A 12215-nucleotide genomic window follows, 5' to 3' on the forward strand; every position below is an offset into this window, starting at 1 on the left:
AAATTTTCTTATTACATGTAATGACAGTGATTGGATGCATCTGCTTCATTAATCTTCTAGTGCTTAGCTTCTCAGATTTACTGAATGGGGCTGGTTGATGGGGCAGAGCGCGAGACCTAGCAATGGGTAACTCAGATATAGATTTGAGAAAACCAAATGAATTCAGCAGTAAGAAGCTAAAGGGTTGTTTTGGTGGAGACTAGTGACCATGTCTAGATATGAAAGAGGAGGGAGAAAGTCGAGTCTTTCCACTTCAACACTGGGAGGCACAACTCCCACAAATAAATACGACTCGAACTTAATTTGCTTCTTTAAAGGAGATTACTGACTTGCATTCGCAAGTGTTCACTTCAACAAACACAGCATGAAGCAAGCTTCCTGTGCATATTTCACCAGCTACTGCATCATTGTTTCACATTACGAGTGAAACTGCAATTTTCTTTGTCACAACTTACCCAATTTTCTGTTTTGCAGTAGGATGTTAGCAGTGCTATTAAGGCAGTTAAATATTCGTGAAGAGTAGTAGAGAAGAAAAATAAAAGTAAGAAATCAGTGGCTTTTTGTGCATCGACAATGCATACACCTGGTGCTCTTATGGCCATTTTTTTTCCTATCTGCTAAACCATTCTAAACAAGAAAAGCTTACACGATTATTGTGCAGTCAGACAAATAAACGAGAGGTATCCTTGGTAAGCAAGGTTTATTTATTTGGTGACATTTTCTGTGGCCCTGCTATTGGGCTTTCTTTCCATCCTTTTCAGCTGTGCAGATTCATTAAGAAGTGACAAGACAGTTTGACAATTTTAATCATTGAAAGACTTAGCGAAACCTTTCTTGGGTTGTTTTTTCTTGCTTTGAGACTCTGCACATTGCCTTTTAAGGCATGTTTTCAGTGTTTCTTTATTTATGGGGAGGCATGTTAACATCTTTTACACAATGTCAATTACGTGGTGCCATAATGTGTTCTTGGATGGAGTCTTGCCCTTTCATTCAGTACAATGTCGTTTTTTGTGTCATAGGCCTTTTTACATTTGAGTATGAGTGTAGCATTTCGCTAAGTTTTGCCTCTGTCACCCAAGCTTGCAAGTTTGCTACCCACTGCTGGTGACATGCGACACATATGACTTTTGTTCAATAAAAGGAAGTCTGTCACATCCTGTGCACGGGTTGTCTTTTTCATTTACAATTTGTTGCATATAATAGTTCTTTTGTTGCATCTCAGATTAGGAATGGCTATCAGAGTTACATCATTTAACTATATTGCACACAATGTGGATGATATGTACTTGTAATATATGGCCACCATAAATATAAATAGAAGTTAATAATTCAAGAATAGTGCCTTTACATGGTGGGGCAGCCATGAATTGTAGCTATAAGGTACCAGCGCTGCAAGTAGCACTGCTTGTGCAGAATATAGTTCAACTCTACTACTTTCAAACATCATTGTTTTTATCTGCATTTGCATAGCTCCAGTTCTTGTGAACAACGCACATCTGGTGGAAGAGTGGCTTGCACCTGCAGTTGGGCCCAATGAATAGCCACATTGCTGCCCGTTTTCATGTTATTAGCATATTAGTAAAGGCAGTCATTCTTATACTGGCCTGTTTGCCCAGTGTAGAAGCCACTGCGGGCGTCAGGATCTTCTACACATCTTCAGCTTTGCAGGGGACATAGAATCTGGCACATAGTTTGTCACAAGCCATGTCTTTCGGGCAAGTTGGGTTTACTCACTTGCAAAGGGAGAACCAAGCTTGTTGGACAAGAATTAAACCGCCTGTACACTCAATGCCCTTCTTGATTTTGTGCGACATATATGGTTATAGCTACCCTTGCTTTATGCACTTCTTGTCCGGCAGCAGTCTTGCTTTTGAAACACTCAGGATAGCTTTCAGCGAGCTGGACAGGCATAGCACTGAAAAACCAGCAGATGTTAATTGTCGCACTTGTCATGCGAATTTCATACAGTATGATAAGGCCGGAAATTAATGAGGGTGTTCCTCGAGGCCTTGTAGCACATGTCGTAAGTTTGGAGGAACGTGATGTATAGCACTTTTCTGATCGCATACTATAGGTTCAGCAAGTGTGGCCATGGTTGAAGTACAGTGCAAGGTCAAGAAAACAGATACCTATGAGCAGCACCCTGGTAAAGGAGACGCTGGGGAAACTAGTGGGAAGCCTGTTGAACATCTAATTGACCAAGTGCTGGCTCCATCAGGCAAAGTGATAAAGAGAAGAAAGTCATCAACACATCAGAAGGTTTTTACATATAATCAATGTGCTAAGGTCATAACATACCAACAAGTCTTAAGGCCCAACCACACGCAGCCCGGGATACGCGTCTCGCTACGCGTAGCGTTCTCTCCCCGCAATGTACCACATGAGAAAGAAGCTTTTGCTGCTGCTGCTTTTGCAAATGTGGCGGGAGCGCAGAAAGCGTCTGCGGCCTCTGCGGCGACGTTGGTGGGTCCGGCCAGTCTTTCAACTGCGTAAAGAAGAAGGACTTTACCGCTGTGAGTAACTTCTTTCCTTTCGATGATCTACAGTGGTAGAACTAGGAGCCAGTGTTTGGACATGGGGACATATCTTCGTTAGGACAGCAATTACTTATCAGCGTTTTTAAGTGCGCGCATAAGCGAAAGGGTTAAAGTAGTAATGCGGTGATCGTACTCGCAGCGCGCGAACGCCCAATTCGCAGAACAGCATCGCGTCGTCGGTGCAAAGTTCGTCCAGGTTGACAGCACCGATCGAAACGATAACGTGACGTACGCGCACAGGGGGAACGACAAGAGCAGGGTGTAGTTCAGAAAGCGCGAAAGCATGGGCGAAGATCGGGCTGATTAGCCGCCGGAAGCATACAGATAGTATATTGGATACGTGGTGACGACACCTCACGACGTTTCAACCGCCGTCAGTCTAACCCGTGTATGCCGTAGGACATACGGTCATTAACTGTTCAGCTTCAGAGGGGAAGAAGCGCTTGATTCTATTTAACAGACAATCTGTAATACTAATTTGGAGCTCCCTTCATTATTAACAGCAGACCATACTGTTTACACAGAGCTTGTGTAGCACCCTCTTTTCTTGCACAAAATTTGTAAGGATTAAGATTTGTAATACATTTTCTGCTATTCGATAGTTTATTTGATATCCAGATTATTTTTTCTTCATTTGATTCGATTCTAAACCTACTTTTCGGTATTAGCACACCTGTACAAAAAGCTAAGGACTGCTAGTTATATTTGTGCCATTAGTATAGCACATAGATTCAAGAACACCTTTTTACACGTGTTGGTTGTCTTATATGAAGCTTGTGGAGGAGATACGATTTCCTATATTTTCTGTCTCTCAAAAGTGTGACTGTAGAATATGAAGTGTAGCGTAATTAAATTGTGACCTGGGGGGCAGGTTAAAATTCTGTGCGACTAATTTCGGAAGTTTCTTGGCAGTGGCCGCACGATTTTAATATACCGTTGACTGGCTCTCCTGTTTTGCCGAACCACTGTTTGTATTCAAGCACATAAACAAAGCAGGGGGTAAAATTAATGATGGCTAGTGGCTATACGTGTGCGTCAGTGAAAAGTGTACAGCTCCCGATACCTGCGCGTGTATGTGGGCAGGGCATGGTCTTGCTGCCAGGCAATAACGCACCATTTTTTACAGATGCAACGGATACGTCAGGATGACCACGGATTTTTCAACAAGTTCTTTCGCAAGGCGCCGCAGCTCTTGGACAAGCTATTGAGCTTTTTAGCACAGGACCTCACACGGCAGCACCACATTCGAGAAACCCCTGGAGTCTGATGAACGACTTGCTGTAGCATTGAGGTTGGTAAAGGACAGTTGCCCCTAGAGGAATAATGTGCGATTGGAGGAATACAGAACACCGTTTCTTTGTCATTTAATGTATCATTTATTTTATTTTATTTACATATTACTGCCCGCCGCCTTTTGGAAGCCAAATCAGGAAGGAGTCACAAAATATTGAAGCAAAACAAAAGAAGGAAACGACTGACAATGAGCGTGCATAAAAAATACTAATACATAATAATAATAATATAATAATCACAGAATACAGAATTATACACAACTATTTATTAACTCACAAACAAATAAAAAAATGGGACATGAAATGCTGATACAAAACGAGAAATAGTAATGATGGTACTGACAATGCGCGTGAAAAGAAATAAAAGAAAAATGATTGTATGGTCACGGAGACTGAAAGTTTCCACTTACTGCATCACCAGTGTAACAGTTACGGCTAACTCTAAAAAAAACTGCCATCGACTGGCATCGCACAAAAGCTACCTCAGTGCTTTTGACCTTGCGCAACCTGTAAAACATGCACTGAGGTATGCTTGCACATGTAGTATTAAACAGAGGTGGTAGCTAACCTACGCAATTGAATTTTGATCGTATGTCACCCGAAAAGGGCCCCCACAGCCATGTAGATCATTGTCAAGAAAAATCATGTCATCATAATTAGTATTCAAACAATTGAGACATGCGTACACATTTTTTTTCAACTTGCATTCAAGCTACTTGGCATCCCGGTAAAACATAAAAGACGTTGCCTTGACTTACTGTGTGGGGATTGAGGCGGCTAGACTCTGCAGTGGTGTGTTAGTCATATAGTGGCGATCGTGCCTGCAAAGTATTAAACAACTGCAGAACAGCACGACAGCCGCAGAAATTTCTTACATTTTTTTCAGCTTAAGAAATTTTTTAAAGCTCACATGCTGTTCACGGCTCCCGTCAGGTAGCCCTGCTTCCTGCCAGAGAAGCAGGGTCATACGTATAGATGTCTCATTTACACACTGCCTTCAATGTCACTGATTACGTACAAAGACTTTGGCCAAACATCCAATGCAGAACATGCAAAACCAACTCTGGAACTGAGCCACAGAACACAAAGAAAAAAAATGCAAGGAATGTGGCTTGTGGATGATAGTTGTGGGAGAGGTAGAAGTTGTCTATGTTGGCAGTGAACCTCGCCTCCTGGCTATGTGGTGGCAAGACTTTTCCCTTTCTGCTACCTCTTCTAATAATAATAAAACAATTTGAAAAATGCTTGCGCTGCTAGAACGCCCCGACAGGCTTTACAACTTGCAGCATATAACCGAAATTTTCAATGGGGTCTGGTTGAAGGTTCATTACATTTTTTTATTTACAGGCATGTACAGGCATCTCTAGATGCATGCACAAACTCTACATGCACAGGTGGTGAACTCAAAAAAGGTTCATTGCTGCAAGACAGGCTGAATGAGTAAACACAGATGAAATCAATAGACATCTGTCTTGCAACAACAAACCTTTAGTTGCAAGTCAGTGCTTCTTTATCGTAGGTGTGTTGCTAAAACATGTTCACGCATCTCTACAGCAGATATCTGTGGCCAGCCAACCAGGCCCACAGATATCAACTTTATGAAATTCTTGAATACCGCACAAAAATATGGATACAACACAATGTAAAATGAACAAGAAAGAAGAGCTGAGGGGCTTTGACATAACAACAGACAAGGAAACGTATATAAAGCGTAAAGGAAAATAACTGTCATTTTATTTGTAATGTCAACATCAGAAGGAGAAGGGAAATGAAAGTGGACAAAATATAACTTGCCATTGGTGGGAGCTAAAACCAAAACCAATTGAGCTGGAGGCTATTCCACCATCAATTTCATAGAATGTTTATGTGTACTAGGTTAGGCTCTTGGAGTGTTCTTGCACGAGTAGCACTGGCTAACACTACCAGGGTTAGATATAGTACATGCACATACAGGCCCAAGAAAGTTTGCAGAGGGATAGCCATTGCTGCAGCTCTACTGGTAAAGCAATGCAAGCTTAATTCAAAGGTTGTGGGTTCGTCTCCCATTAGTGGGAAGCTACCTTTTCATATACTTTCATTTTCCTCCTTATTTTTCCATTTCGATATAAAGTAATTAAATTCATCAATGATTTCCTTTTGTTTCATTGTCTCGGCTTTATTATACAAAAAGTATACATTAAAAAACATAAATCTTTGAATTACTCTCCTACATGCATCAATTTAATTTTCAAGTCGAGATGCATATCAAGTTCAAGGTCGTCCTGTGGTTTGCGTCTTTTGATTGCACTTGAAACATTGCCTAATTCCTCCAATATTAACTGACTGTAATCTTTCTTTTTCCTCCCCCTTGACTTTGCTTCAGAAGCAATGCTTCCTAACGTATCCAGCCTACGACTGCCTGCTGAAGCCAGCGATGCTTCTGACTGCGGACTGCTGTGGTGTGCCTCAGAATCCTCAGGAACCAGAACTTTTTGAAACATCGGTGATTCAAGAGATTCCAAAATGTCCTGAGACTCCACAGACTCATGCGACGCCTAAGACAGAGTCGATGCTGGCGCTTGTGACTCTTCACTTGACGGTGATGGCACTTCAAGTGTTGCCAGATCGGAAAACTGGCACATTTTCTGTGAAGATGTCTGCAGCACTTCTCTCCTCAATCGATGGGGGCACTGGTGGAAGGTTGGCGGACATCCTGCATGTGAGCGTAATAAGGTTTGCACATACTGTCAATGTGTAAATAATCTGCCAGTCTGGATGCAAAAATATATGAAAGCTCAAATCCGTCCACATTTGTTTTAGTGTGTGATTTTATTAGAGTAGACTGAAGCTCTGAATCAGTTTTGTAGGGACAAAAGTGGCTTGCCTGCACAACCAGAATGAACAGTTTCTGCATGCGCGTAAGTATAGCTTTTGTATCTTTTTCTGTTTTTGCTTGTGATGCATTTAAGCAGTTCTTACGAGATCTGCATGCCTAAAGCCTAGTGATTACTTCTACTCAGAACAGTTTATGATATTTGGAATGTTTCAGTTTTGAAATAATTAGCAGGAAGCATTCCACTACATTTACTCAGTAAAACCACTTAATAAATGTCATGTTGAAAGACCTGTGCTTGCACTTTCTAAACATAGAGTAGTAGTACTGTTAGGTCTTGCTTTAGCATAAGGCTCTCTCCTGTTCTAGTTTTTCTACTTGAAACGTTCTTGGCTTGTAACTTTGTTTTCCTTTCACTTGTTTGTAAACTTCATCTCATTCTAAACTGTTTTTCTTAACTGAATGTACGTCTAAACACAGTGTGAAGCTGTGTACGTAGTAGTCAGTGCATTTGTTGTTTGTATTTAGGAAGTTACGTCTAATAATGTTTGTCTTCTTGCCATCTGCCTTGTAAAGGGTGTTTTGGCCCAGCAAAGCCGACCTTAGCGAGCAAACCCTTGCAGAAAGTTTCTTACAGCCAAGCTTTTTTTGCCTCTTCTCTGGACTTTCCTACCGCTGCTCCTACTGTCTTGCCAAATAGCTCGCCTCATACTGATATTAATGTAGTCGTTGAACCATTGTCATCCCAGCTTACTGTGCTGCACGAGTGACCAGTACTGGACGTAATGCAAATACCAATTAAAATAATTAACTAGATCGTGGTTTTGGCATGTAAAATTTCAATAATCATTTTTTGCACAGTGCGAATGTGTTAAACTGGATCATCTAGTCCTTCCTTGGAAATTTTGCTAAGCAGGAACAGCGTTCTCCACAAACATCGTGAAAGCTTCGCTTAAACCAGTGACCGCAGCACCTGGGATCTGCAGAATAACCGCAGGCTGATAATTAGGCAAGGACACTGCTGAGCAGACACAAAAAGAATTATCAATTACACAGCTGACAATGTCAGTACTATGGCGCATTTATTCCTACAGCATGATGACACAGAATGAATCCCTAAGCAAGCTAGGTAATATTTGAGGGTCTGTGATGAAGCACCGATTTGCACACTGCTGGCAAGCAACAAAATGCAAAATTAAAACTGTGTATTGAAGTGCCCAAGGTACACGTGAATATAGCAACATTCAATACTCAGTTAAATACTGGCCATTGACTTGCACGCTGCCTTCTAGGATCAGTGCACAGAATAAAAAAGAAACTACTTGCATGTTTCGTGTTTTGTTTTTGTGTGTGCATCATGCAAGCCCTTTTCTTTTTATTCATCCTGCTAACTTGTATGTGATATTCTCTGTACTTCTGTCTTATGCTTTATTGTTAGGTTTTTAAGTGCTATTTTACTTGTTCTTTGTACCTGTATTTCTGCTTTCTCTGCTTCCCACTGCAAAGCCAAACTGGCTTTGTGGGTACCTAAATAAATAAATATACAAAGCTATTCTTGTACTGCTTGTATGTCCCCTTACGGATCACATTTAACGAAATATGCGATAATCGGAGCGGCGATGCAGCACAAAAATTTTATCGCCAATTAGACAAAGCTGAATATAATGCATACTGTGCGTCGACGTGCTTGTGTAAATACAATTTTGAGTCGATTCCCATAAGTGCGCTGCATTGCCAGCTATAATACAAACATACGACATCGCCGGTCAACATGGTAAAGGGAAATCACTAAAATCCCGTGTTTCATTTTTAACACGCCGGCTAAGATGGAAACTTACGGTCTACACTCCATTGTGTAGCGCAGAAACATCATCTGGTCGAAAAACAGCCCGATGACGTCGTCGTGAACGCCGACTGGCACGGCGCGGCTCTTTTCTTTCTGAAACGTCTTCCCAGGCGCCGAAATCTATTCCCCAGGGACTTCCATCACTTCTGCAGCGCTGTGATAACGTCATCTGCACATATGAAACGCGTTTTCGACATCTGCGAGTCGGCTGATGAGAGAGGCAGCTTATACCAGTGCCACACAGCTAGGCTTTCGATGGCGATCGAGCGCGATCAAATTTCTCGATCACGATCGGTTCTACGCAGATTGCGCGGTACAGGCAATCGTGATCACAAAATCCGACCCCGATCGGGCTCGATCGCGATTGGAACTGCTCCGCTATGACGCCCGTATAAAATTCCGAGCACTCACCTGTTCGGCAGCGTTGGGCATGACGATGCACGACCACCTTGTCAAGTGCTTGTTCTAGTGGCGCTTGTGTTTCGCCTGCTACCAAAGCGCAGGTCGAGCCTCAACGCAGGCGATCAGCGCTTCGTTGTTGATCGCCTCCATAGCCTCTGTGCTCTATCGACACGAAACCAGCAGCGACTCCCGGCGTCTCCGCACGATTCTGAAACTTCAACCTTTCCGAACCGCCGGAAGTGTACATGCGGCCCACGTGACGTCGGTGCACAAGCTGCCACTTCCGTCGCGTACGCTCAAAATGACGCCCAAGATCAAGACCTCCTTGACGCGCGCGTTTCCTGCACGTCTGCCCTCTCTAGACGCGTAGGACAGGCGCGTACGGCCTCGCAGACGCGTGACGCGCAGCCAGGCGCGCACGATTCACCGCGTGTGGTTATATGCACAACCAACTACATATGCCTTCTGTTCGGACATTGCTCATTGTAACTAACCAGGATGGAGTGGACAAAAAAAGAACAGCAGCTCCATTAATTTGGTTTCACTGGTATCAACAGTGTTTTGTAAGTGTACATTGCCATACTCCCCAATACCTTCTTGGGTGACATCAGCAAGGACAAGCTTGAGGCAAGGGGTAATAGATGTCTTTACAAGCTAAAAATGCATGCATGCATGGAGAGCACTTTGTGTCCAAAAAGTAGGCATTTCCACAGGGGCACTGGAAAAAGGAACATATTATTGACAGTGAGCAAAGACAAGCTACTATACACCCAGCATTGTTGCCATGTAGCGACCGCTGAAACAATCCCTCTCAAAGAGGAAATCATCTTTGTGTATCCATAATGAGGGCAGACAGGCAAAACCCCTTCAGCGATGATGCCAGCTTGAAAAGACCCACTTCGCACATCCTGAATGCTTCCTTCTTAGACTTTGCTGGGTGCAAGCATTCTGCTGTCCAAAAGTTGTCATTGAGAGCACTGTTTGGTGGCAATACAGTTCAGAAGCAATTGCAACAAACCTCCCTTCCTAGTTGGCCTCGATGCTCACGGTGCTTATGAAGCAGCACCATGAGGCAAGCAAGGTGAACGGATGCCTCCAAGCCCATTTTCGTTTATCACACTGTTCTGTTAGTAACAACCATGAGATCTGAAACCAACAAGCTCAAGTTCGGTACTCGTGTGGTTACTGTGGAGGATCTATAACAAAAAGCACAAAACAGAAAACTCAAGGGAAATGATAAGGCACCATTTAACACTTAGTATTGCTGCAGCCCACCCCCTTCTTTTATTTTGTCTGGTCGTGCCACATCTTTTTGTATACATAGGCATGAACTTAGGTGATGTTCCCAATCAGTGTCCAATTTTTATATACACTATGTGCTGGTTCAAAGAGACTCGAAACACTGCAATGGAAGCTTCAAGTAGAAAAGGCGCCTGGAAGAAAAAGAAAAGTTGTGCTGCAACCATCTCGGTATCATCTTGTCCCCTTAATAAAAATTGTGCTTTGATATCAACTTGAGCCCTCCAGTTTAGAGTAAACTACCAGTGCACTTATGAACAATGAATAAATTCTCAAAGAGCATGTGCAGTCCAGCCAAAAGCAGGGGCAAGAATCCGCATTGTGCTCCTGCATTGAAGGTGAATAGGACGTACCATAATGGCAAATGTGCTTTAGTAAGCTTCTCTGCAATGTGAATTTGTAATGTACAAAGAATTGTCAATGAAGCTTACCACGAGCATAGATGCACTTGCAAATTATGTCACAATTGAAAATAATGAGCACAGTGTAAGCCTACGTGCCCTTTCCACTCTTAGTATGCTTTACTGCACGATGCTTATTTACACCCCTGTATTGCGGTGTAGCAAGCTACGAAAGAAGCGTTGCATGATTAGGCTTTTTACGGTTATCTTTCTCGCAATACACTAATATTTCGCGGTGAAGCCTAAGCAGTGTACTGCGGTGAAGCATACTAAAAGTGAAAAGGGGCCACTGTCACTGGACATAATGTGAGTTCTTTAATTATACACTCGCGCACCCGCCGACTCTCAGGTCGCCTAAGTGGGCATACTATGCTGGCTGATAGCGACCCCCTCCCACTTTTAGTATGCTTCACCGCGTAACGAAAATGTACTGCGGCGAAGAAGCCGTACATTTGTATTGAGTGAATAAACAAATGGTTTTTACAACAGTACAGAAATAAACGCGCATCATGCATCAGTCTACCACACGGATGAGCGTCGCAACATATGGTAGCTGATTCACACAGGCCGTGTAGCTCACTTATCAGTCGTAAAGGGTATTATGGGTAATTCAGAATTTCAGACACCCATATCTGTTTATGTTTACGTTGGCACTCCTTGCGTAATAAAACTCCAAGAACTTCCACAATAGAAAGTAATTTACAACACACAAACGCAAAGAACACAGACATATGCCTCGTTTTCAACTCGGCCGTCATGCAAACGACATATAGCTCGGAAAAACGTGAACATGCTGTGCGTTAGCGTGGCAAACTTTATACTAGGCAAGGAGCTAGCACACCACAATCTCGCGACAGCCGCTAATGAGACCAAGATGGGAGCACATGTCTGTGAACGCGCAAACGGAGCCCCTAAGCCACTATGCTCCTCCGCCACCCCCGCTGCACGTCTGCACCACTCGTTTCAAGCACAGCACACCAAACACGCATTCAGCGCTGAACAGTGGGCGGTCGACGCAGTTGCATTTACATTACTTGCAGCGAGCAGCACATCCCTCGATGTCCGTCAAGCGAAGTCGGACACGGCGACGCCACATTGCGGTTCGCAGAACCACGACCTACTGTATAAGGCGCGACCTGCGCCTTCGGCTCCGCGCCAGCGCCGCGGATTTGCTTTTGCTTGTGTGGTTTTTTTTTAGTTTTCCAAACCGCCGCCGCGAACAGTGGCGCTAGTGCTCACCCCCACCCATAGAGTTTCCTACAAATTTTGTAGGAAACTCTATGCCCCCACCTAGAGTCACTACCGCCACCTACCCCAACCCCGTGGCCGGCCGCACGCACGGGCAGCAAGCATTTTCAGCGAGAGCACGGATGGACGCAAACACACGCGCGGGAAACAATCGATTAGCTGAGTGCTTGGTGATCTGTTGGTGTCGCAAGAGCTTGATTACCAGATTCTATTTCAGTGACACTGTGATTCTCAGCCCCGTGGGCGCCGGCTTTCGCGTTTGCGGCTTCTTCATGCACGATGGTTTACTTCTGCATACCGTTGTGAAAGTCAAGCGACCGAGCATCAAGAGGAATTTCGTTTCATGAGTTCCCCGTGACCGATATTAGGAACCAATGG

The 12215-nt window shown here is 43.6% G+C and overlaps 1 long non-coding RNA gene across 3 annotated transcripts; it reads right to left on the bottom strand.

Moving 5' to 3' along the window:
• Window positions 1-5534: 5534 nt before the first annotated feature.
• On the bottom strand, window positions 5535-11850 carry LOC129383665 (uncharacterized). 3 transcript variants are annotated; one of them, XR_011895938.1, is made up of 4 exons: window positions 11624-11850; window positions 8899-10322; window positions 8480-8656; window positions 5535-6521 (listed from the first exon to the last, which is right to left on the bottom strand). It is a non-coding gene; the product is annotated as an uncharacterized lncRNA (long non-coding RNA). The 3 variants fall into 3 exon arrangements; XR_008611540.2 differs by having other exon boundaries at window positions 11619-11850; XR_008611539.2 differs by having other exon boundaries at window positions 8899-11817.
• Between the last annotated feature and the right edge of the window lie 365 nt (window positions 11851-12215).

The sequence above is a fragment of the Dermacentor andersoni genome, chromosome 8, assembly GCF_023375885.2.
Source record: "Dermacentor andersoni chromosome 8, qqDerAnde1_hic_scaffold, whole genome shotgun sequence".
Lineage (NCBI taxonomy): Eukaryota > Metazoa > Arthropoda > Arachnida > Ixodida > Ixodidae > Dermacentor > Dermacentor andersoni.